Source organism: Pelodiscus sinensis, chromosome 2 (genome assembly GCF_052426305.1).
Source record: "Pelodiscus sinensis isolate ZL-2025 chromosome 2, ASM5242630v1, whole genome shotgun sequence".
NCBI classification, from domain to species: Eukaryota; Metazoa; Chordata; order Testudines; family Trionychidae; genus Pelodiscus; species Pelodiscus sinensis.
Window position 1 is genome coordinate 8,463,732 of NC_143053.1, and position 24,940 is coordinate 8,488,671.

Genomic DNA, 24,940 nt, shown 5'->3' on the forward strand with positions numbered 1-24,940 from the left:
AGTGACTCCAAGATCTCTCTCTTGAGTGGTTGTAGCTAAATTAGTCCCCATCATATTGTGCATATAGTTGGGATTATTTTTTCCAATGTGCATCCCTTTACATTGATCGACATTACATTTCATTTGCCATTTTGTTGCCCAATCACTTAGCATGAGGAGAGGAGGAAAGACTTCCACAGTTTGTCCACAGCTTCTGCTTTTGCATAGTCTTCCCCTTGGATCACAGCCACTCATCTTGCACCTTGTAACTTTCCATGGCCACTGCAGCCTTGAGTTGGGTGTGATTCTTGACCATCTCATTGCTGGCCATAGGGTTCTGAATAACATCCGTGGAATGAGCAGAGACCCGTGAGCATAGCTTGGCCAAGTGGCAGCAGAGACAATGAAGCTGCAGAGAAGTGTGGCATGAAGGCTGTAATACCACAATGCTTCAGAGTCACAAATGGAGAAACATAACAGAAAGAAAAATCTGACTGGGTCAGCTAGTGCATTGTACCTCCTCCAACTTGTGCAGCACTGATTATAATGATTTGTTCCTTTGAGAATATATTTGACAATGAGACTGTCAGAGAATAACACCAGCATCAGAGCACTTCTCCTCCCTCCCCACAAACTGTGGCTTAAATTTGGCCCCCTCCCCTGTAACCCCATCAATCCAGCTAGCATCTCTTCTCCATTTAATTACTTGCAGAATTCTGTTCCGCTACCACATGCCGTGGTTGTCACTCACTCGAGGAGTGTTGGGTGTTAGTGCTTAATGCTTTTCTTCTGTCAAAGTCAAAACACCGCAACAAGGGTGGGAAATAGATTCCCCATTGGTATGGGTGGGGCAAGGAGAGACAGAGAGCATGTGACTTGCCCAGGGTACGTGAGAAGCAGGTGGTGGAACCACGGATGGAAGCCAGATCCAACTCCCAGTCCAATGCTCCATGCTCTGTATCCCACCTGTTCCTCTTAAGCTAATCCTAATTTATGGACATCTCGCCAGAATAGACTACATTACAAAAGGGGACTTGTTCTTCAAGTTTCCTTCCTGTACAGCACATGTGCACAAATCGCAGTCCACTCTGCAAGTAGTTTTGTGCTTCCCCAGCTATTTCTGCAATATTTGTAGAGTGCTTGGGGAATGGAATGGATGTCTTAAGAGGAGCCAAGTCCAATTTCATGGAGTGCCTTGAGCCTGAAACCTAGCCCAGTCTTCACATTTTGCCCATGTACTTCTGTGAGCTGCTTCAGCTGGTTAAACATAGCTATGATTCTTTTAAAATCCCCATGCAATTTGTCTCTCTCGTGAGAGGAAGTGGAAAAGAACCACACGCAACAGATGTTAGTCCCATCACTTCGTGTTCTGTTGGAAAGAGAATAGATACAGTAATAGTGGACACAGTGCAAGGAACTGAATAGAACAGTGTGTTCAAATATTGGATATTTAAAATATAGAGGGACAGACTTACAACAGCTAGTTAAACCAGGATAGACATTTAGTGCATGAAAAAGGAGTAAAAGGTTGGGACTCTGCTGACACATCTAAGAATGTCTCATAAAACCTTACCTGAATTAACTAAATTGACTTGTGTGAGCATACTTGTATGGCTAAAATAGGGGGTAGAACAAAGTGAATGAGAATAAATAACCATATGTTAAGTTGGAAGTCTTTTATAGGGTTAGTGGTTCAATTCTATCTTATTTATTATCGTCAACGATCTAGAAAAGGGAATAAGAAGCAACATCACAAAATTCGGATGCTGAACTGGGAGATGATGCAAAGACCAGTGAGGAAGGGAAAAGTAACACAAATGGAGCTGAAGAACTTGGAATCATGAGTAAAACACAAAAATGAGTTCACTGTAAAGAAGTGTGTAGATATATAAATCCCAAATGCACCTATTTAATTGGAAGAATAATTGAGGTAGTAGTGATCATGCAAGAGCCCAGAGTGCGACAGAACTACAGGTTAGGTAGGATCTTGCAATCCAACAACTGAGTAAAAAGAGAAATTTTGAGCTGCAAATGCAGAAACATAAAGACTTTGGTCCAGTAGCCAGAGCATAGCTGTATCCATGACACTGGCGTGAGCACACTTTGTGCAGCTGTGGGAAACTTAATGCCTGAAAGATTTTTTTCAGAGTCAGAATGAATACAGGGAAGGAAAAATAATGGACTGAAGGAAAATGGTTGAAGTGGAAAGTCTATATATGTATGTATAGAGGGCTGTGGCTTAGACAGACTGTTCCCAGGGTGAGCTAGGAGTTATTGGGTGCCTAGGGAATGTTCCCAGATATTCAGGCTAACCTTTTCTGTTGTGTGTTTCAGCTCTGGAATGGTCGTTTGCCATGCAGGGGAAATGGCAAAAGCCCCCTGATTTTGGGCTGTAACTGGACAGGACAAAGCATTTGAGAATATCCTCTAGGGAGCAGAGCTAGTCTCTTTAGGAGGTTATGGATGAGATGCCCTATTAAAAGTTTTCCATGTTTGATGTCTGTGGCTTGTTTAAACACATTCTTGATTTTTCTTTTAAATTTATATGAACAGTGTGATGGATTTCTTCTGCTTTCTCTGAAATCACTATATGTCTTATGATGATAAAATAAACCACTCTGAAATCAGGACAGCTGTCCATAATGAGGTACGTTCCCAGCGTAAGCTACTTGATGCATCTTTCTTGAGCCTGGCAGGTGGACAAACTGAGGCAACTTTCTTGAGGGGGCTGGCAGGCAGAGCAACTGAAAATGTTTGATATCTCTGGGTGTGACTGAAATGGCAGCTTCATGAGGCAACGAGTCCTGTTCTTGTTAATACTGGGAATCTCACGCTTTCTGCTTTCTCCTGGGGTGTGTCAGCAGAGCACCCTAAACGCAAAATAAGATACGCTATTTGCTCTACACAAATTGCGTATCTTATTTCGAAATAGCTTGTTTTGAAGTTTGGCACCTGTACACAGTACCAAATTTCAAAATAACGCACTACAGGCAGTCCCCGGGTTACGTACAAGATAGGGACTGTAGGTTTGTTCTTAAGTTGAATTTGTATGTAAGTCGGAACTGGTACATATTGTACCCCAGGTGTCCTCGATTCAGCTGCTGCTGAAACTGACCAGCGGCTGACTACAGGAAGCCCGAGGCAGAGCTGCTTTGCCCCAGGCTTCCTGGAATCAGCTGCTGATCAGTTTCAGCAGCAGCTGACTTGGGGACACCTGGGGTAGAGCAGCTGGGGTGCTGCCAGGTTGGTCCCCTCAGTGCCATTGAAACTGACCAGCAGCGGCTGAATCGGACACGCCTGGGGCAGAGCAGCTGGGGTGCTGCTGGATTGGTACCGCACCGCCGCTCCTCGGCACTACTGGACCAACCTGGCAGCACCCCAGCTGCTCTGCCCCAGGTGACCCCAAGTCAGCTGCTGCTGAAACTGACCAGCGGCTGACTACAGGAAGCCTGAGACAGAGCTGCTCTGCCCCGGGCTTCCTGGAATCAGCCGCTGATCAGTTTCAACAGCGGCTGAATCTGGGACGCCTGGGTCAGAGCAGCTGGGGTGCTGCCGGGTTGACGCAGAGCAGCTTTTCTCGGCACGGAGGATGCGGGTGGCAGGACCACCGAGACGCGTCGCTGCCCGCATCCTCCGCGACTGTGCTCCGCGTCTCCCTGGTCTGCTGGGGGCCTCCCCCAGCAGACCAGGGAGACGCGGAGCAGCTTTTCTCGCCGCGGAGGATACGGGCGGTGGGATCACCGTGGCGCATCTCGGCGGTCTGCTGGGGGGGGCAGCTAGTTCGGGGTTCCCTCAACTCATTCTTAAGTAGGGATCCGACATAAGTCGGATCCACATAACCCGGGGACTGCCTGTATTTTAAGCCATCCCATATCCCTCGTGCAACAAGTTTTACCAGGATGGTGAAATAGCGCACCTGTTGTTTTGAAAAATCTTCCAAAATAACAGGCGTCTTGTGTAGACGTGGGGTAGCTGTATCCCGAAATAGTCGTACAGTGTAGACATACTCCTGATGTCCATGCTGGCGAGGTGGCAAGCCACAGCTTCTTTTACCCTGAAGCGCTGGTAGTGATTATCTACAGCATTTCTGAAGAAGGGGCGGTATTTCATGTTCACAAGCAAATAAGGAAGATTATGCTAATTGCTTACGTGCAACACGTGAATCCCGAGTATGATAAGGAATACTGTGGGAGTTTGGCAGCAGTATGTTGAGATGGGAACTTCCCTCTTTGGTTCTGGGAAGGAGAGAGGTGATCTTTTGCATAAAGAGACCAGCTGAAACATGCACACCGTTTTCTTCCCTAGCTAAAGAGGCAGCAACAGCATGTCATTTACCAGCTGTTGTCTGGCAAACTCTCACGTACCGTCGAAACCAAAGGGCCTTGAATGCCCATAGTAAAAGGGTTACGTTTACTAGGCGCTCACTAAGATTGACTCCTCATAGTCTGCAAAGGGCTCAGCGTCTGCCTGGTTTCACATTGAGTGTGAAGTCTGTCAACCTCTACAGACTCCTCTTTGGTGAAAAGCAGTTGCCAAGTTTTTGTTCTGGCTTCCTCTTGAAATTGCCCCTCTTTTCTGGAAGCATGTGTCTGTGCTAGCTAAGATCCACCCCCTCTGAGGGTGGTTAGATATCAGGGTGATGTAATGCCTGAGCCGTCTCTATAGTGGCACACCTGTCCCTGCCTTTCCTTTGTGCAGCGGGGCTTGCTGGTGTAGGCTCCCATTGTGGGCCTATACATGGGTTGGGTTTCATTGCTGAAACAATTCATGGCTTTAACTGCAGCCGGAGACCAGCAAAGTATTTACTAGTGATGTAAAAGTGTAGCTGTTTAAACGAATAACTGGTAAGCTCGTAGCTGGTGCAGGTGATCATAGTATCCTAGAACTGGAAGGGACCTCGAGAGGTCATCGAGTCCAGTCTCCTGCCCTCATGGCAGGACCAAGCACCATCTAGATCATCCCTGACAGGTGTCTGTCTAACCTGCTCTTAAATATCTCCAGGGATGGAGATTCCATAACCGCCCTAAGCAATTTATTCCAGGGTTTAACCACCCTAACAGTTAAGAAGTTTTTCCTAATATCCAACCTAACCCTCCCTTCCTGCAATTTAAGCTAATTGCTTCTTATCCTATCCTCAGAGGCTGAGGAGAACAATTTGTCTCCCTCCTCCTTGTGACACGCTTTTAGGTACCTGAAAATCGCTATCATGTCCCCTCCCAGTCTTTTCCTTTCCAAACTAAACAAGCCCAATTCCTTCAGCCTTGCCTCATGGCTCATGTTCTCTAGACCTTGAACCATTCTTGAGGATCTGTCACCTCCCTACCTCGCCTGTCTGCGGTAGCTAGACTTTAGTGTCCAGTCAATAGCTCTGACCAGGCACAATCAGGTCACTTTTTTGACCAGCCTCTCTGGATGAAAACCTGATACTTGGCCATCCAAGATCGAGGCAGCTGTAGAGCTCCATTAACAGAACATTTCATTCTCTTCTTTTCTTCTACTCCTTGCTCTCTAAGCATTTGATCTGTCCTGTGCTAGTGTTTGGATGCAAGTGTGAGAGAGCCGGGAATGCTGATAGTTTGTGACCAGTGAAGGTGATTGGAAGATGATTATAGAGATGAGCCAAGCGCTCAAATTGCAATTGAAATAAACCTCTAGAGCAGGGCGAGCAATAACTTTCACGGCAGAGGTGGGGGTATTTAATGCATTTTGGTACTGGTCATGGGCGGGGTCTGGGGTTAGGGTGAGGGCTTGCCATTCCCAGCTGCACTGCTACTTGTTACTGGCGCCTGGGTTACTGTGTGGCTATTTAACAGGCCTGTGTCTCGGGCCCCTTCTGGGGTAGCGCTGCGACTGGGAGCCACGAGCCACTTGAATAGATTCTGCTGCTTGAGCCACCACCTGGAAATTTGGGGCCCCGGGTAGCAGGATGTAAATAGAAAGCAGCCAGATGCCGTCCGCAGGCTGGCTCCGGCCCCTCAGGCCACATCTTGCCCAGCCCTACTCTACAGTGAAAGAAAAATATCTGGAAAATAGCAATGGAGTTCTGCCTGCCGCTAGTCCTCTGAGATCCAGCAGGCTCTGTGTGTATGTTGTTTGGCCGGCGGGGGGAGAGAGAGGGCCCAGGAGAACAGACTGATTTGCTGGTGAAGATGGATAAGAAGCAATGTCCATTGTATCCCATTTGGAACCTGACGCCACGTTGAATTGCCACAAAACTATCTTGCGTCTCTTAAATCTGTTAATTAAGTTTGCAGAGTTTAAAAGGACACCATCCTCTTGACATTGAGTCCTTTGTGGAATAGCAGTTACCAGTAGTATCTTTTGTTGCATCTGCGTCCTAATTCTGATTATTATTTTTTACAGTAAAATATTCATAGAATCCTAGAATACTAGGACTGGAAGGGACCTCGAGAGGTCCCTCATGGCAGGACCAAATACTGTTTAGACCATCCCTGATAGACATTTATCTAACCTACTCTTAAATATCTCCAGAGATGGGGATTCCACAACCTCCCTAGGCAATTTATTCCCAATTTATTCATATATAATTTCAGCTACCACTTACCTGTACTGGTGCATGAAGGACACACACAGATAGAAAAGTGCCTGACTCTACAATGACAAACTGTTTGTTGTTTTAAGTTACAGCCTAACACAGCTCTGAGTCTTGACATGGTGAATCAAATGCACAGAGTAAGCACATGAGAGGAGAGAAGAGATGTTTTAACAACCTTAAGTGTTGCTTATAACGTAGGTTAAAGAAAGACTGATAGAAGTATAACTCCTTTTCACAATGGTGATGTCTTTTACAGATGAAAATACATCATTTATTGGGTTTCTCAAATCCATCACAAAGGTGGGTTTTTTTTTAATGTCACTTAAAATTGACTGGTGGAAAGGATACCTTTAATAGCCTTGAATTTTGCGATATGGTGACCAGATGTCTGAAATGGGAAGGGAAATCTGTTTCAACAATGATTGTTTCAATGAGAACATTTTACAAAAAAAACCTACTTATGTTTTTATATTTGTAAGCTTATTTTAAAATGCATGTGTTTAAAAACAGACTGACTTGTAAGGCCACCTTGTCCTTACATGATTTAAAATTTAAGTTTGTAAGGAATTGAAGGTAGGAGCCTATTTTATTTACAATCTTGATTAAAATGAAACAATTTTAAATATCAGTTTCTGAAGTAACCCATTCGGGTGAATACCCAGTATGAGGTCAGGTCAAGGTCTCATCAAACTACTGTGCTCATTTAATGGGCTTCCCTTCACTTAGTGTAATCCTTTAATAAAATTAATAGAAGTTAAAAAGTCATGTCCAATTCCCAAGATGCTGTGAAGCTTGGATCACTAAAAGCTAGAGCTGGCTAGAAACTTTTCATCTGAAATTTTGTTTGTCTTTGGGAAAATAAAGCTCAGTTGAGAACAATTACTCATGGAAAAAAGTCAGTTTTGGAACAACTTTTTGGATAAACTTTCTTGAAACTTTTCATTTTGTGATTGTTGCTATTTTTGTCAGTTTTCTAAACTGGTGAACGTTGGAGGCTGGGGGAAAATGGCTGTGGGTCAAAATGGCAATTTACAGCAGAAAGGGATCTAGGGGTTATAGTGGACCACAAGTTGAATGAGTCAGCAGTGTGAGATGCTGTTGCAAAGAAAGCAAACATGATTCTGGGATGCATTAACAGGTATGTTGTGAGCAAGACACGAGAAGTCCTTCTTCCGCTCTACTCTGTGCTGGTTAGGCCTCAGTTGGAGTATTATGTTCAGTTCTGGGCACCGCATTTCAAGAAAGATGTGGAGTATTTGGAGAGGGTCCAGAGAAGAGCAATGAGAATGATTAAAGGTCTGGAGAACATTTTCCGTATCTAGGGCTGGGCATAACGGTGAGGTAAGGCACCTATAGCTTTTAAGGGCTGGTCAGATCAATAGCTTCTGTGTTACATGTCCCTCCTTTGAGGGCAACATCCGCCTTGAGCATCACATCAGATGCACGTGGGTGGAGAAGAGCTCTTCTTCCACATCATTTAGCAGCCACACTACTATGCAACTTCAAAGGTGCACAAAAAGGAAACGGATGTTGCCCTCAAAGGAGAGACATGTAACACAGAAGCTATTGATCTGACCAGCCCTAAAAAGCTATGGGTGCCTTACCTCACCGTTATGCCCAGCCCTAGATACGGAAAATGGAATTTGGACTTGTGTGTAAGCGTCTGGGTGTGTAGAAGATAGTTTGTGCATGCATGCATGGTATGACAGCCTTCAGCAACATAGCAAGAGAACTTTCCTCTTTCTCTCTGCTCCAAAAATGACTGAACATTTTTGCTCAAACATGACAGAGACCTTCAGTTTTGGGCAGAAACTTCAGTCTGAAAGGCAAAAACTTTAGAAAGTTGAGTGATCTTGATACAGGACGCCAGGTTAGGGTGAAGATAATTCTGCAGCCTTGACGCTAGCAGTCATTGTTTCTTCTGCTGTAATGTGTCCTGGAAGTCCTGCCGACTTTGACTTTCATTTCCCACATAGTTGCAATAATTGGATGGTGACTTTCCTGTGTTTTCTTTGTGTGTGATCTGTAAGTTCCAGAACTCATGGACAGTTGCTTTTATCTGTTTAACTTTTAAAACTGTAAGTTTGCAGTTCTGAAGGAGGATCTGTAAACCTTCAATCTTCTCTTTCATTTGACTTCAGACAGTAGGATTTGGAGCAGTGGTTCTTGCCCAGGGATATGTAGAGGTCTTCCAGGAGATCTATCAATTCATCTAGATATTCATCTAGTTTTGCAACTGGCTACTTAAGAAGCACTAGTGAAGTCAGTACGAACTAAAGTGTCTTACAATAGCTTGTTAATTCTGCTCTATACACTACAGGCTGAACCTCTCTAGTCCGGCACCCTTGGGACCTGACCAGTGCCAAACCAGAGAATTTACTGAACCATGGGAGGTCTAACATCATTACCAACACTTTCACTGCAGAGGGGCAAGGTGGGGGGGTAGCTGAACACACTCTGCCAGCTGTAAGTATGCACCTCTGCTAACCAGCTGGAGGGTGGGGGGCAGAGAGAAATGCTTGGCGGGCCGGATCTGGCCCCTGGGCCTGAGTTTGCTCACCCCAGGCCAGAGAAAAGATCAACTCTGTCTTGAAGGATTTTACCAGCACTAGGGTGCGAATTGTGATCTCTAACAATCTCTCTTGGTGAATTAGGATTAGCTGGGGTGTGTTGTTTATTTTAGATTAGTAATTTGCTATGGGGCTGTCTGTTTTCATTTGCAGTCACTTGAATCCTACTTTTTATATTTAATAAAACACTTTTGTTTATTATCAAACTCAGAGTAAATAATTGTTTCCGGGGTGTGTGTGTGGGGAGGTGGGGGGGGGGGGGGTTAGAGGAGCTACAGCAGTACCTGTGAGTATCTCTCTTTCATTGATAAAGAGAGCGAACTTATGAGCTTTCTCTGCGAGAAACTTATTTGGGGGCTTGGTCCCTTTTGAGGGCTGTGCTCCAGCGTGCTGTCAAGTCCTTATAACTGAACCCTCCCAGAGCAGAACTGTTTCAGCCCCTGTCTTACTCTTTTTTTTGGGGGGGGAGGCTGGTACCCCAACTCCGTGCCTTGTCTGGGAGAAACCAGAGCTTCTGGCCCAGCAGGACAAGGTGGTGGGGCGCTCCAGAAGGCATTTAGGAAGACTTAGCACACCTCTGGGAGATCCCATCACATCTGCTGTCTTGGGTATGCAGTTTGAGGCATCTTGGGGTTAGGTGTCTCTGGTTAGACAGCCAACTTTGAAAATTTACTTGTGGTGCTGTTGTTTTCTTAGGGCCGATGTTGGGACTAACTTGCACTTTGAAGATGTATTTGAACCGAAATACTAAATATTAGTAAACAAAGCAGAGCACTATTCAAAGACTCAAAATGTGAAACTAATGTTTAGGATTTGACCAATATAACTATTTTGCTTCAAGGGATGAAACATAAACTAGTGATGAGTTATGAGAAAGCAAAGTGAAGCCTCTTCTCACTCTCATATCCTTCTTAGGCAAAATCAAATCATGGCCTTTTTTGTGTATGTGCTGATAGAAGGAATGGAAGGGGAAAGACAGAGTGTTAAGTTTTTATTTATTGCACCAGTTTCATGAACATTGTATGTCCGTACCAGCTCAGGCCAAGTCTGTTCGATTTCATAAGCTAAGTGGTGTACAGCCCAGTCGTGATTGGGTTGGCACTGTAGGAAGTGGTTGAGTGGAATGGCAATGAGGTTTGTATAGACTCTTTTGGCTGGTTCTGAGTTGGCAGTGCTGGGATGCTATGCTGCTTTTCATTCCAGGGGAGCTGTAAAACCTGGGTCCTGACCACCTGTGGCTATTGCTGATCCCATAGAACAGTCTGTAGTGCGAAGCAGGTTAGCTCGTGTTTCAGACTAGGTAACTATTTTCTGCAAAGCAAAAAGAAATGTAATCAGCTGAATTTTCCACCCTGCTGTTTCTGCCAGATGCAGTGGTGGTGAGTTCTATGGAATGGTGGCTGTGTTGCACACTAACAAAAGCTGCACTCCAGTGGCATGCAAAGCGAATCCATGCTGTTCAACAGTCTCTAAGGTGCTTTGAGATCCTTAGGTGCAAATGTCAGACAGGTGTCAAGAAAAAGTTAGGAATTAAAGTAGCGACAGTGTGCGGTGATATGTTACTGAGTACCTTTGCCTTCAAAGGGGGCAGGGGACTGGACTCGATGACCTCTCGAGGTCCCTTTCAGTCCTACTATTCTATGATTCTATGAAAGTGCTCTTTTGGTTTGGAACTGGAAGCCAGCAGCCAGGACAGGAGGTTCACTGGTTAGGGAGGTGGGTTGGGACCCTGAACACATGGGTTCATTACCATAATCCACCGCAGATTTTGACTTTGGGCAAGACGCTTTGACTATGTCTACACTGGTAGCTTCTTGCACAAGAACTGTTTTGCAGAAGAGTTCTTGCGCAAAAAGTCTTCCACAAGAGAGTGTCTACACTGGCATGTGCTTTTGCGCAAGAGCATCCATGGCAGTGTGGGCGCTCTCTTGCACAAGAAGGCTCTCATGGCCATTTTAACCATAGGGGCCTCTTGCGCAAGAAATTAATGTTGCCCTCTTGTGGAAGAGCTCTTGAGCAAGAGGGCTTATTCCTTATGAGGGGAGGAATAAGTCTTCCAGAAAAAGCCCTGTTTTACAACGCTATACTGTAAATTTACTTGCGCAAGAACCCGCGTGCAGTGTAGATAGCAGGCAAGTTTTTGTGCAAGAACGGCTATTGAAGTTGTATTCCAGATGAAGAGGTGAATTGGCCTCAATTATGATAGTGCACTTTCTCCCATGATCTGTCTTTATTGCCATGGAGAACATAGTAAACAGTAAAAACAGTGAGTCTCGGGTGGCCCCACACTGTTTGAAGATGTATCCAACTCTCACAACCATCACTCGATCCCTAGTCTCCATTTGTCAGGGCTGGGAATGGGCGACGGGATGGGTTACTTGATTCCCTGTCCCATTCGTACTCTCTGGAGCACTTGGCATCAGTCACTATTGGAAGACTGAGTATTAGAGTAGATAAACCTTTGGTTAGACCCATGCCTGAGAGCGGGGGAAGGGGTGCAGAGCCACATGTGCCCCATCCCATTCCCATCACACCCAAACACACACACCTCCCCCCACCACTCCGCCCCGGTGCCCTCCCTGCAAGGCAAAACCCTTAATCCAGCATACCTTGTTTGCCAGATTTGCTGGATTAAAGAGGTTCAAGGGTAAATAAGATTACCACTCTGAAACCTGACACATCTGAGTCCGTGCAAAGTAATACAAGCAACTACAAACCTGGTTGAGAGCTGTTCTTGTTCAGACAAGCACCAGATTCAGTCGTCTCTGGGGTTTGCAGTCTGTTACCATCCAATTTTTAAGTTTTTAGCCATTGTTAGCTCTTTTTACATGACTTTACGATTTACACTTGTGCGACAGCATGAGCTTTCAGCTACTAATATGAAACATAAAGAGATGTAGCATGGCCTCCTGGTGATGTTTTCTTCCCTTCACTACGTTTTCTTAATTAAAGGTGGAGGACTTATTGGTCCATGCTATTGAAGGAAAGGCTGTGCATACCGATAACCGATTTCTTCTTTATCTTTGCTGTGCTCAGCCAGTCACTGATCTTTTTGTCTGTCTTGTCACTTCACTTGTCTTGGTCCACAACTTTTACAGCTGCCTTCTAAAACTCATGATTCTGCACCTGGTTTGTGGTACAAATTGGGGTCTCTAAGGTCTGCTGAGATCTGGGCCATGTACCGAGTCTTGGGCTTTACCTTTGGTCATCTTCCATGCATGATCATTGGAAGAGAAACCCTACCAATGGAACACCCTGGTTTCTGCTATAATTGATGCCTATCTTTACTATAAATCTCTTTTATCATTCTCTTTTTCCTCATCGGTGACACACATTGCTGTGGTAATGAGTCCCGTTGTGAGGAATCTGCAGACCTTCCCTTCAAAAAGTTGGAAAATGGTAACTTACTGGAAATTTCCTTTTCTAAAGGGAAGGAAAGCAGGTGTGTTACATTGGAACTTACCTATGCTCGGAGCTCAATGGAGGCAAAACCAGATCTGTCTATTAAGGCAGGCTGGGGAGGCCATACCTGTGGAGACCCAGCCAGTATTACATACTGCCAAAATTACTTTGTTAAAGCTAAGTCCTGTAAACTTTAATTCATAGGTTATTAAAATAATACGTTCATATAAAAGCTTCCTTCAGATTTCAACCCCAGCTACTGGAGGAGGAAAGTGGGGAGAGGGCAAGACAATTCTAGCTCCTCTAACTATAATCTTTGTGCTGGGTAGGTTGCTTTTGTGAACTTTTTTGAGTAGAAGAAAGGAAGTTTTGGGGTAAGTTATAGTCACTTTTCCTATATAAGCACTTTAAAAGTAGAGTACTTGGACAGATAGCTGAAAATTATCTGGAAGTTAAATCTCTGAAATGTTTTGATATAGAGGGAAGCTTTCATGGGTCATTTGGCCCTTTGCTGGCTACTAAAATATTTTTGCAGCTTCTCAGACACTACGATTGATGTGACCTTCCTTTCAAGGTGGTGGTAAGTCAGCAAGGGAATGCTCCATTTGCAATTTGCTGAGGAGCAGCCTTTCTGCGAACTAGCTAGTTTCCTGGGAACTTTTGCAAGACTTGGCAGCTGAGCCTTACAGGGGCTTTCACATAGGAACCAAAAATATTGCTGTCATTACAGTGCTTCTCTCTCTGTCTGCAGGGTCAGGTCCCTTGAACAACAGACTATTGATGAACAAACTGGTGCATGAAGAGGTTTGGTTTTCTTGGAACTTTTGGGTTGCAAAGTTTCAACCAGTGCCAAGAAGTTAGTTATTTTGCAGGTAAAAAATGTAAATCAGTTCAGTGGAATAAGGAAGCGGGAGCTGGGTGTTGATGTAACAGAGTATGTAAACCGTGGAAAAGCTTTACTGCACATTTTACTGCCACCCTTAAGCATAATTATTTGAACAATCTCTCACATTAATGCAACAGTAGGGCTGAAAATCAAATGCTGCAAAATCAGGAAACACAATTAAAATTGAAATCTTCATGTTAGCTCCGTCTGCTTTGTATTGATAGTAGGTTTTTCAAATCTAGTTTAGCAGTATTTTTGTAGTCCTGTTGGTCCCAGAATATGACAGAGAGAAAGTGAGTAAGGGGGAACTCTGGGGACCATCTTCTCCTAGTGAAAAGGACCAAGCTTTCAAGCACTACAGAGGTCTTTTTTGGCTCTGTGGAGCTTGAAAGCTTTTCTCTTTCTGCAACAGCAGCAGCTGCGCCAATAGAAGATGTTACTTCACCTACCTTGTGTCTCTTTTTTTAAAAAATACAGATCACTGTCATTACAAATATGCCTGTTACTATGATTCAAACTAGAATGTCTTTGTACAGATTGGGCTTCAGACTTGGTTTATTTGGTAGATCTCATTGAGAGAGCCTAAAACCAAGTCAGAAGTAATTTGGTTGAGTAGCTTTTTTTAAAGTTTAGAATCAGAAACAAGCCCATGTTTTAAATCCACACGAGCTTTGAATTGCTTTTTAAGAAAGAATGAAGATTTTAGCTTGCTGACTTCATATTTTCTTAGCTTGAAAGCCTACTTACCTTGATTAGATGGCTGAGAGCCAAAGAGGAACATTTCAGGGACTTCTGCTTAACAGGTTTTTGAAAGTTGCCTCATTCAAAAGAATCTACCTGGATGTCTAAAAGTTAGTCTGTTTAAATCCAGCATCCTAGGGAAATGGTCCACACTTCTGTTTAGGTGCCTAAATATGAATTTAACAATTTCATTTCTAGAGATTAGAATTATGGTCTTCACAAGTACTAGAGTCTCATTAACCTCCCAATTGCTTCAATTTTGAAAATGGGACTTGAGCTGATTTAGGCAATTTTGAAAACTATATCCGTGCTTTGAAAAGTTTTTGCCTTGAAAATCAAATCAACCTATTTAGACTCCTTTAAAACACTAGTTTTCCACTGTGGTGGTGTCATTCTTTTTGCATGAGAGGGCAACTTAGATAAGGGTTTTACTAGAGTAAGCAGGTCTTTAAAATAGTGACAATTTGAATTTCTATTTCCTACTGTCACAGAAAAGTGAAACAGATTTTCTCTCAAAAGCTGAGTATCTTGCCTGTTTTTATTGTGTTCCTGTGATGTGTTTAATAGGTTTTTGTTTGGGTGTTTGTAACTTCTTTGTTATCTATTCTGATAGCTATTTTTTAAAATGGCAATTGGCACTTTAAGGAAGATAATCTGATTAAAAGAAGATTTAGAGAAGAGATAACCAGAGGGAAGAATTGGATATAGTGCATTGCATGGGTGGTTGCACATCTAACTTTGTAGTTGCCACAACGGTAAAGAGAAGTCTTTGCCACAGATGTTTGAGGCATGAGCTTCTGCCTTGAGGCTGAATTTTTAAATTAAAAATTTTCTTTGTACCATCCGGGGGGTTCACCTTGTGTGTTTTGAGCTTGTATTATAACTGCACTATAGTTGGGAGTTGGCATAAGCATATCTTACAGCTGGGTAAAAGTTCCTTCTGCTAGCTGCTAAAATTGGCAGCAGATAAGGTTAGTGGTAAAGCTCCAAGGGCAGAATGAAAGAGCATTCACCGGACTAGGCTGTGATAATTTTGTTAAGTTATGTTTATTTTATTGGAGTGCACAGGTCAAGGACCAGTGTTTTATAGGCATTCTGACATCAAAGGAATTTGCCTGGGTTACCAGCTGTTGGCACAATTCCTGGGTTTTGTCTTTAGGGATACAAGTCTGTAGGAATTAGGGATGTTAAATATCGGTTAATTGAATAGTCCATTAACCTCATGAATTCTTATTGGTTACTCAACTATTCTCTAGTCCCCGGGGGTGGGGCCAGCAGCCAGTGTGCTGCAGCCCAACTATCAAGGAGCTCCCTGCTACTCCGCGCTGCTGCCTCTGTATCAGAGGCAGCAGCATGGGATACCAGCTGGAAGCTGGTCCACAAGGGGAGCCAGTTTAAAAACCTACTCCCCTCATAAACTGACTGCCTGTTGCCCTGTGCTTCTGCCTCTGATACAGATGCAGCAGTTCAGGGTGGTGGCAGCCCCTGTCCAGGGGGGCCTGAATTCCCGAACCCCGCGCAAGCTGGAACTGAGCCAGGCTGGCTGCCCTCCTCACTCCTAATACACTTTAAATGCAGAGCCACAGCAAGGATAGGTCCCAGACATGACACAAGTCGGGACTGAGCCAGGCTGCTGACCAGCCTGCTAAGAAATGTACTGGCGGGGGTGGGGTGGGGGGTGGAATGCGTGTAGTCAATAGCATCAACCTAGGAGCTTTTGCTTATCGCTTAATCGACTACACTATTACATCCCCAGTAGAAATTGCCTGGGGCACAATGAATTCTGAAGAGAAAGGAGAATTTCCAGGAATGGGGGCTTGCAGTTGGAGGCGAATTCATGTGTTGGCTGTATGTATCCTGCGTTTCAGAGACGCGTTACCAGAGATCTTCTGCTTAGAAATCTTTTTCTCTCCAAATTCAAGCAGGAGAGAGAGAGAACCGTCTCTTCCTGACAGGGATTTTTGTTGTCTTTCCCCAGAGCTCCCGCTGATGGAATGAGTTGTCTTGAGTGTGCAATCGACAAGGTCTTTGGCTTATTGATGTTCTATAGTGTCTTGTCTGATGTTTATAGGCCAGAGGTGGGGATCCTATGGCCCAGGGCCTGGATCCGGCCCGTGGCTTGCCTGGATCCGGCCCCTGAGGCGTGGAGTTCCCCTTAGCTTTGGGGAGATGGTGCTCCAGCCCTGCGGCTCCCTATTGCCCCATCCCTGCACCTCCACTCTGCTCCTGCATCCTACCTCCTGTCCAGCCTTTCTACCCCCAGCCCACTCCTGCACCCTCCCAGACACACCCACCCCCAGCCCACTCCTGCACCCTCCTTCCCATTCACAATCTACACCCAAAACCTCTTTCATGGCAGCTCCCTCCCACAGACTGAACCCCTCATTTTTGGCTGGATCCCAGAGCATAGGGGGCCCACAAAATATACTAGTCTGCTCCCCTAGGTTCTGGAGTGCAAGGGGAATGTGGACTTTGTTGGGTTTTTTTTGTAGTGCTTATCACTTTTGTGCAGCCCCCGACTGATTTTTCTGTGAGCCAGCATCCTCCGGCCCAGAAAAGGATCTGTGCACTTAATGTTGTGGTAGTGGTGGCATTTCTGGCCCTGATTCAGCAAAGCCTATAAGCAGTCCTGTTGAGTAGAAGAGGGAAAGATTGTCCGGTGGCCAGGGAGCTAATTGGGGGGTCTTGGTTAACCTGGGTTCAGGTCCCTGCTTCCCAGGTGACCTGGGCAAAGTCACTTCGGTATCTCTGTGCTGCCAAGAAAAACCAGAAGCACCAAGTGAGTTTCGCAGCCCAGTCTAGGTCAGCTGACCACTGATGGCGCTCAAGCTGTGGGGTGAATAATAGCGGAGTAGGCAGTCCTGCTCAGGTTGCAGCCCTGGCTCCAAGACCCTCCCCTCTTGCTGGGTTTCAGAGTCAGGCTCCAGCTGGTCTTTTATTCAGTGTGTCTGTGGAATGGGGACATAAAGAATTCCTTTGTCCGGGGAGCGTGTGGGGGGGACGCAGGCAGTGGCTAGGGTACCTACCTGGGGCCATACTTTGGAAAGGTTCACCAGGACACTGCCAGGGTTAAGCGCTGGATGACTCACGGCAGAAATGCCACGACCAGCAGCCGTTAAGGTCGATTGGATTGCAAGAGGAGTGGGGCAGAGACGGGAGCTTTTCCCTCTTTCTTTAACCCCCGTGACTCGCACCTGCCTCATGTGGGGTTCTCTCTCTTCAAGCAAGACGGGCCGTCCTGTTTTTCAATGTTCGCCTTGGCGGGAGGAGGGGGTTGTGCCTCTGAGGGCTCCGAGCTTCCTGGCTGGCTGCATTAACTCTGCCAGTCACAGTGATAATCGCAAAGGAATTGAGTGCGGACCTAGGTACAGCAAAGGAATTGAGTGCGGACCTAGGTACAGCAAAGGAATTGAGTGCGGACCTAGGTACAACAACGTGGTGTTATTCTGCTGTATGTTTAGCAAATGAGGAGGATACATGAACTCATACTGCTAAGAGATAATAACCCGAGTATGTGATAATGAGAGTAGTTCTCTGGAAGAGGAGTGGTAAAATTACTCCCTTGGTTTGTGCTAAAAGTGGGAAGACTGGGGACGTCTACTCTAGGAATAAAGTGAATTTTAATGTACATTTGAATCCTAGTGTAGACAAATCAAATTGTAATTTTTATACGTGAGCTGGCTGAGGTTATGCCCAGTTTCTCTAATCTTTTCCAGTGACAGCGATCGGGAATGTTAATTGGCTCAGCAGGGGATTTTAAAAGATGTCGGTATCCCTAGAAGGAGGAATTTCCATGCTTAACTTATTTTTTTGTATAAAACAACTTTGATGAGCTTTTTCCTGTGTCAAATAAACATTTACTGCTCTACTTCTGTTGGTCACAATGTTTATAGCACAGTCTGGGGCCTCTATAAATGAGAGATCTGGTTTTGTCCTCCGCAGATACAGATCATAGGTTGTGCCTGAGAAGAACAAGTCCAGAATACGAGCCATTAAACGGAGATGAAATTGCTGAAAACAGGCAGTGGATCTGTCTGGGTTTACGAGGACATCCCTATCGAATTAGGTAGGACACAGATCTCCTTGTTGCGCTGCGTTACATGGAAAGATTGTTTAAGAGGATTTTCAGGTTAAGAATATCCTTATTTGTACCTTCTTATCCTTACTTGACCTTCTTTATTTTTAGTAACCATGCGACACTGATCTAGTTCCCTAACTATACTCTTAACTTCCATCCGTTCTCTCAGATTGGACTAGATATAGTGGAAGACCATCACATTTGTGTTGGTTTTATCTTTAGGTGCTGCAATATTTGAGTTGCAAACATGACTGGGCAACTTATGTTTAGATAGTTATAAAAATAGCACCCTTTCCACTAGTAATTCACAAACACTGTCCCCAGAAACCTTTTATAAAATCATGACCGGTGTGGAAAAAGTGAACAAAGAAAAGTTATTTACTTATTCCCACAATATAAGAACTAGAGGGTCACCAAATGAAATTAATAGGCAGCAGGTTTAAAACAAACAAAAAGACGTTTTTCTTCACTCAGCGCACAGTCAACCTATGGAACTCCTTGCCAGAGGACGTGGTGAAGACTAGGACTTTAACAGGGTTCAAAAAAATAGCTGGAGAGTAGATAGATACATTCATGGAAGTTAGGTCCATCAACGGCTGTTAGCCAGGATGGGTAGAAATGGTGTCCCTAGCCTCTGTTTGTCTGTAAATGGATTACCTGTTGTGTTCCCTCCCTCTGGAGCATCTGGTATTGGCCACTGTCGGCAGACAGGATACTGGGCTAGATGGACCTTTGCTCTGACCCTGTCTGGCTGTTCTAATGTTTATATTACTGTAAGGCAGAGGTGGACAAAATTAGGGATGTAAAATCCCATTTAAATGGGGGCCAGGCTAGAGCTGTCCCCCTACCCACCAGGGCCAGGGAGGTGGGGGCTGCTCCGGCCGGGCTGGAGTGTCCCTCACTTGCGGCAGACCCTGGGGAGCTGAAGAAACCCTCTGCTTTAGCCCCCTCCTCCCCACAGGTTAACCGTAACTGGTGAGCCTCACTCGTTAAGGGTGAGGTTTACCAGTTAACTTTCGCATCCCTAGGCAAAATATGGCAGGCTACTTGCGGCCCATAGGCCAAATGTTTTCTTGTGGGCTCCCATGGCCCACAGCCCAGCCTAGCTGGGTGCTCAGGCACTCTGCCTGCCTGCCACAGCCCCGGCTATGCCTCTCCCACAAGTGGCTGGCTGCCACTAGCAAGCGTGTCTCTGTGTGCTGCCTCCCTCTCACCCCCTCGGGATGCGCACAGACATGCTTGCCAGCAGCGTGGCAGCTTTGAGCCCCATGGGGCCACTATGGCATGCAGGCAGCCTGCTTGCCTGAGTGCCCTATTGTGCCCCTGGCCAGGAGCCACCTGTGGTAAGTGCCTCCTGGCCAGAGCCTGCACCCAGCACCCCCTTCCGCACCCCAAACCCAGGTCAGAACCCCCTCCTGGAACCAAACTCCCTCCTAGTCCCCATAAATTCTCCTGCACCCCAATCCCTGCCTACAGCTCCCTCCTGTGCCCACACTCCCTCCCAGACCCCACAGCCCCTCCTGCACCCCAGTCCCTGCCTACAGCTCTCTCCTGCACCCAGACGCCCTCCCAGACCCCACAGCTCCTCCGTTAATATAATAGGGAAGTGTGGCTCCTGATCACTTACCAAAATTCTTAGGAGTGGTTTTCGCCGCGATTGTTGAGCCCTCTGTGTGTGTGTGTGTGTGTGTATGTATTTAAAAATCATTTGTTAGTCTATAAGGTGCTACAGGGAGTACTCGTGTTTTGTTGTTTTTTTTATAATACTAACTATATATACAGAATGGTGAGGTCTGACTTCACTGTTAGCACTCAAGAAAGGAAACTTGGAATCGTCATGAATCGTTCTGTGGAAACATCTGCCCACTGTGCGGTAGCAGTCAAAATAGGTCACCATTTTAGGAACCATTGGGAAAGGGATAAACGATAACAGAATATATTGCCGTTGTATAAATCCACTAGAAGACTTACCCAGCGTTGCCAGAGCCAAAGGGTGGGGGGGGGGGGGGGCACCAAGGCAGGCCAAGCGAGCATCCTGCCGGTGCTCCTTGGGCCCACCCCAAGTGCAGTGGGGGCCACGCAGGCCGACTAGCTGTGGCCATGCAGCATAGCCAGGCAGTGCTCCCTGGGCGGGAAGGTGCACAGCGGCCCCGGTCCAGCGCTGGGCTGAGGGCCAGAGTGAAGGGGATTGGGACATAGGGGCCACTCACCTGGACCGCTGGCAGGCAAAGTGGCAAGCCCCATCTTCAGATGGCCACTCCCTTTGTGATGTGGCTGCCCCCCCCCCCGTCACTCTGTGATATAGCTATTCCCTGCACTCACTGTCCCCAGTGGTGCCTGTGAGTGTAGCATCCCTCCACTTAGCCCTCTCCCTTTCCATGTGATGGAAAACAATCAAATTCTAGGCACTTTCCTGGCACAACCAAACCCCAGCCTTGATTTATGTTAGCATAAAAGGAAGCTGCACACCAGATTTGGTGGTCCTAACTCTTTATTGTTTAGGAGTTCTTGAATAGGCAGACTCACAGAAAGACAGACACACAAATCTCTAAAATATATAGAGAGATGGTACACCCATACCTTCAATACTGCATGCAGTTCTGGTTACCCTATCTCAAAAACTGATACAATACAATTGGAAAAGATATAGAAAAGAGGAACAAAAATGATTAGGGGGTATGTAAGAGCTTGTGCACAAGGAGAGATGAAAAAGACTGAATCTTAGAAAAGAGGTGTCTGAAGGGCGATAGGATAGAGGCTAATAAAATCATGACTGGTATGTAGGAAGTGAACAGGAAGCACTGATGTGCCTCTTCAAGAAGCACAAGAATTGGGGGGTGACTTAATGAAATAAATAGGCAGCAGGTTTCATGGAACCATAGAAAAGCCTGTTGAGGAAGGAAGTACTTCTTCCCACGGCACAGGCAACCTGTGGAACTCTTTACTAGGGGATGGTGCGAAGGCCAAAAAATATAACTGGGTTCCAAATAGAATTAGCTATTGGTCACAATGGTCAGGGACATAACTCCATGATCTGGATGTCTCTCAACCTTTGACTGGATGACAGGAGATGGATCACTCGATAATTGTTCATTCCTGCTAAAGCCCCTACACTGGCTATTGTCAGAAGACAGGGTACCAAGCTAGATGGAGTTTTGGTCTGACTCTGTATGGCTGTTCTTACGTCCTATTGTCTGCACTTCTGTGGAGGGTTAAAGGAGATGACTCAAGATTCATAAATAAATGACAGTCTTCAGCTTTTTTTTGGTTTCCCTTCTAAACCAGATTGGCAGCATGACAGGCTCGCATTGGCTAGTCGGAATATTCTCCACAAATCCATTCCTGCAGATCCCATATGCATTAAATAATATTTTTAAAGGAGAGTTTTAAATGCTTCATTTGAGTGCAGAGGCTGTCAGGGAGGGGGATAATCTGTCCTGCTTTTGAAACTCCAGCCTGGTGTGCCATTTCAGAGGCACATGAGTACAATTGCAATAGGAACTGACATGGAAAGACCACCCTGGACTCTGCTGAGAATTTGAATTTCAAAGCAAGTAATTAAAGCACAACAGTAAAGCAGCTCCAATAGGGAAGCGGGGAGGGGAGCATCAAGTGGAAAAGAAGGGGCATTCTCAGGAAAGACAGGAATGTTGAAATAAGTCTTGTAGGGGGACTTAAATCTTAAACACTTCCTGATGACCTCGGTCCCTGGGAGACTTAGAACGTCCAGAGTAGTTCCCTTTCCACTGGTGACGTTAAGAAGCCCTATTTTCACTGGGCTTCCTCTCTGTCCCCTCCCCGCCAACCCTTTTGGCTCAAGGTTAAAAAGTGGTTTCTTGGATCTGATGGGATTTCAGATATGTTGGAGATAGGAAACTCTGCGGTTTAGGGCTCTTTTCCAGAGCTCTTGAGATGCTTGGCTAGGGTCTGAGAAAGTCTTGCCTTAGTTCACAAGCCTTGCTCTGCACATATGTAAGTGTATGTCTTCCCAAAAAAAAAAAAAGTAGGTTTCTTAAGCTATTTTAAAAGGCATTATTGACGTGTGCAGATGTGAACTGGAAGCTCTGTTTCCAGAAAATAATTAACCCTTTTCCGCACAGTACATATTCTACCCTGGCTGTGAAATGTAATCGGCAGAGCTGGTACTGCCATCTGTTAAAGTTCACTCGTTCTGTTTTCAGTTGCTTATAACTTGGCCAAACTTTAACAGTTTGGGCTGAAACTTTCATGCCAGGTGTCTGCCTCTCACTGATTTTTTTTTTTCCTGCCAAAACAGCTCAGCAGTTTCAGAGGGCGAGGCTAAGGAAAAAGATGTTTTATAATATGTTTTTTTTTTAAAGCCCCAGCTCATCATCTGATGAAGTGGTGGAGGGGGTCATGGTCCTTCTGTCCAGAACCATGAACCTTTTGTCTTCCCTATGAAAATCTGCCCCCAAAAAACTATGAAAAACTACCCATGGAGATTTGCTGGAGACCTGCAGCTAAATTCCCTTCCACAGTGAGCATGCTCCTTAATTCTGGAGTTTCCTAACTCCTGCCTGCTTGATTTTACAGCCATAATCATCCTTGAAGGGGATGTGCGCATGCACGCAGTTTAGTCTTTGGCCTGTGAGGTGCGGGTGGTGCTTATTGCACCCAAATGCGAAGGCAAGCAAATGCAGTGTGTAGTTGTCATTTGGAATGCTAGCACCGGGCACAGGGGGCAGAAGGGCGGGATGGTAGCCGGAAGGCAGAGGAGTGTGCAAAGGGGCAGTGCAAGGAATTACTGCCTTCCCAAACTACCCCCTCGTCCCTGCCCCACCAACATCCTCTAGGTCAGGAGAGCTGCCCTCTCAATGCTCCAGGAAAGGCTGTGGGCGTGTGCTGCTCCCCCACCCCCATGCTTCGGCCAAGGAAGGCTGAGGCTGCATGCCACCTTCCTCCCTCTCCCCTGTGCTCCTGCCGGGGCCAGAGAAGGCTGGAGGTGCCACCCACGCTCTCCTGGGCTGCAGATGGTGGAGGGAGCTGGGGCCACACAGTGCCGGCTGTGGGAGGCTGGCCTGCCCCTACAGTAGGGAGGCACTTGGTTTCCACAGGGCCATGGATGGCAGGGGCGAGGCTGGGAACTTGCCTCCCCCAGCCGTAGGTTCTCCCATGTCCATGCCACTTGTCAGCCTGTAACTTACCCTTGTGCATGCATCAGCTTTGATGTCTTGTCCTGCTCAGACAGTTTGTTACCTAAGGATACACGGGGGGGGAAGAAAGGCCAGTCCTGGAGAGAGAGGGACGGGGGGGGGGCCTGGCAAATGCCTTAATTTTTAAGCCAGTAGTGAGCCTCTGGGCCCTTTGTGGCTGTGCAGAGACTCTTCACCTTGCAGATCCAGGGCAGTGATGTCTCTTCACCTTGCAGATCCAGGGCAGTGATGTCTCTTCACCTTGCAGATCCAGGGCAGTGATGTCTGCTTGACTCTTCAAACTGCCTGCAATGATAGTGGAGGGGCTGAGCTGTCCTCTTCCCCCCCCTTCCCCCCCCCCCATCGCCATAGCATGTTGACTCTAAATCCTGGTGTCTCTTTCCATATCTCCTTGCTAACTCTTTCATTCCGGGGCGGAATATGCAAACCGGAGTGCTCTGGTGAGTTGCTCGTTTTGGCAGGAGTGGGCAGAGCTTGGGTTGGGGGCAGAGCTTGAAACAGTACGGCCCCCTTCCCTATCTTCCCTCCGCCCACATCACCGCGGCTCGTCCCGTCAGCCCCCTTTGTGAAAACAACCCTTCGCAAAATGAGAAGCATTCGCCCCTTTTCTGAGGAGAGCCACAGGGAGCGGTAAAAGCCGCTAGGAGAATATGTTCCCGCTGCTCCTGCTTTCGATGGTTCTTTTGGGAAGGGTAAAAAGACCCGTCCTCGCAGCAGGCGAAAGGTGACAGCTGCCGAGCGGGGCGTGTGGTTTCCTAAGCAGGGTTGGCTCTTGCTGCGGAGTTAAGTTTTATAAGCAGGTGTCTTGCTCTTTCCTGCAGTGCCTCCATTCAGCGGGCATTCAGGTATTCCGCTAGTGCTAGCCTCTCCCTTACCTCCCCAGTGTGCCAAAGAGACTCTCCTGATGTTTGATCTGTGAAGGTCTTGCTGGGCTAACCCCTTCCTGGTTCGCTTACACTGGAATTTAGTGTGTTATCGCGGCTTCCTCGTGCTAGGTTATGAACTCTCTTTCTGAGGGGGGGGAGGAAAGAAAGTTTCACAACCACGTGTCCCGTCTTACGTGACTTTCCCCTGGCTGAGAGACGCGCTCTGACGCTGCCTGACCCTTGGCAAACACATTGAGGAATGCAGATGTCGTCGTTTTGGGAACGTAGACAGCTCTCAGAAGACAGCCTGCTCAGCACCGTGTCCGAGGGTGCAACGTACATTTTCCGGTCACTCCAGGAACACCCTCACCAAGCTGTGGTGTCTCAAACGCTTTGGCGTTTCTGGATTTCTGAAAAGGCAGCTTCTGTGGTTAATATTCCCCAAGCAATACCTGTAATGACTACAAGTACCCTCCCCCCCCCCCCCCCCACCGACTGCCTGTATCCTTCGATTGTCTCCTCCCTTAAACTCAGATTGTAGGCTCCTTGGAACAGAGACAGTCTTTTTGTTCTGGGTGTGTACAGCTCCTGGCACATGGTGTATAGCCCTGGAACATGATGAGGGCTCCTAGGCACTAGAGTAATACAAACAATAAATGGTTTTGAGAAAGAGGCTGGGAGCAGGGAC

At 46.3% G+C, this 24,940-nt stretch overlaps 1 protein-coding gene and 1 long non-coding RNA gene across 6 annotated transcripts in view; one reads left to right on the forward strand and one right to left on the reverse strand.

Moving 5' to 3' along the window:
- The window catches only part of PTP4A3 (protein tyrosine phosphatase 4A3), a 170,086-nt gene that overhangs the window by 27,595 nt on the left and 117,551 nt on the right, over positions 1–24,940 (forward strand). For 4 of the 5 annotated variants that reach the window (XM_075920041.2, XM_075920037.2, XM_075920040.2 and 1 more), the window contains one exon: positions 18,077–18,200. The exons of the other annotated variant lie outside the window; for it this stretch is intronic. The gene's annotated coding sequence lies outside the window, so the exon portion shown is untranslated. The remainder of the gene's footprint in view (positions 1–18,076; positions 18,201–24,940) is intronic. 5 annotated transcript variants of the gene reach the window in all.
- Positions 10,180–20,319, reverse strand: LOC142826919 (uncharacterized). Its single transcript, XR_012901182.2, has 3 exons — positions 20,184–20,319; positions 12,569–12,634; positions 10,180–10,416 (listed from the first exon to the last, which is right to left on the reverse strand). It is a non-coding gene; the product is annotated as an uncharacterized LOC142826919 (long non-coding RNA).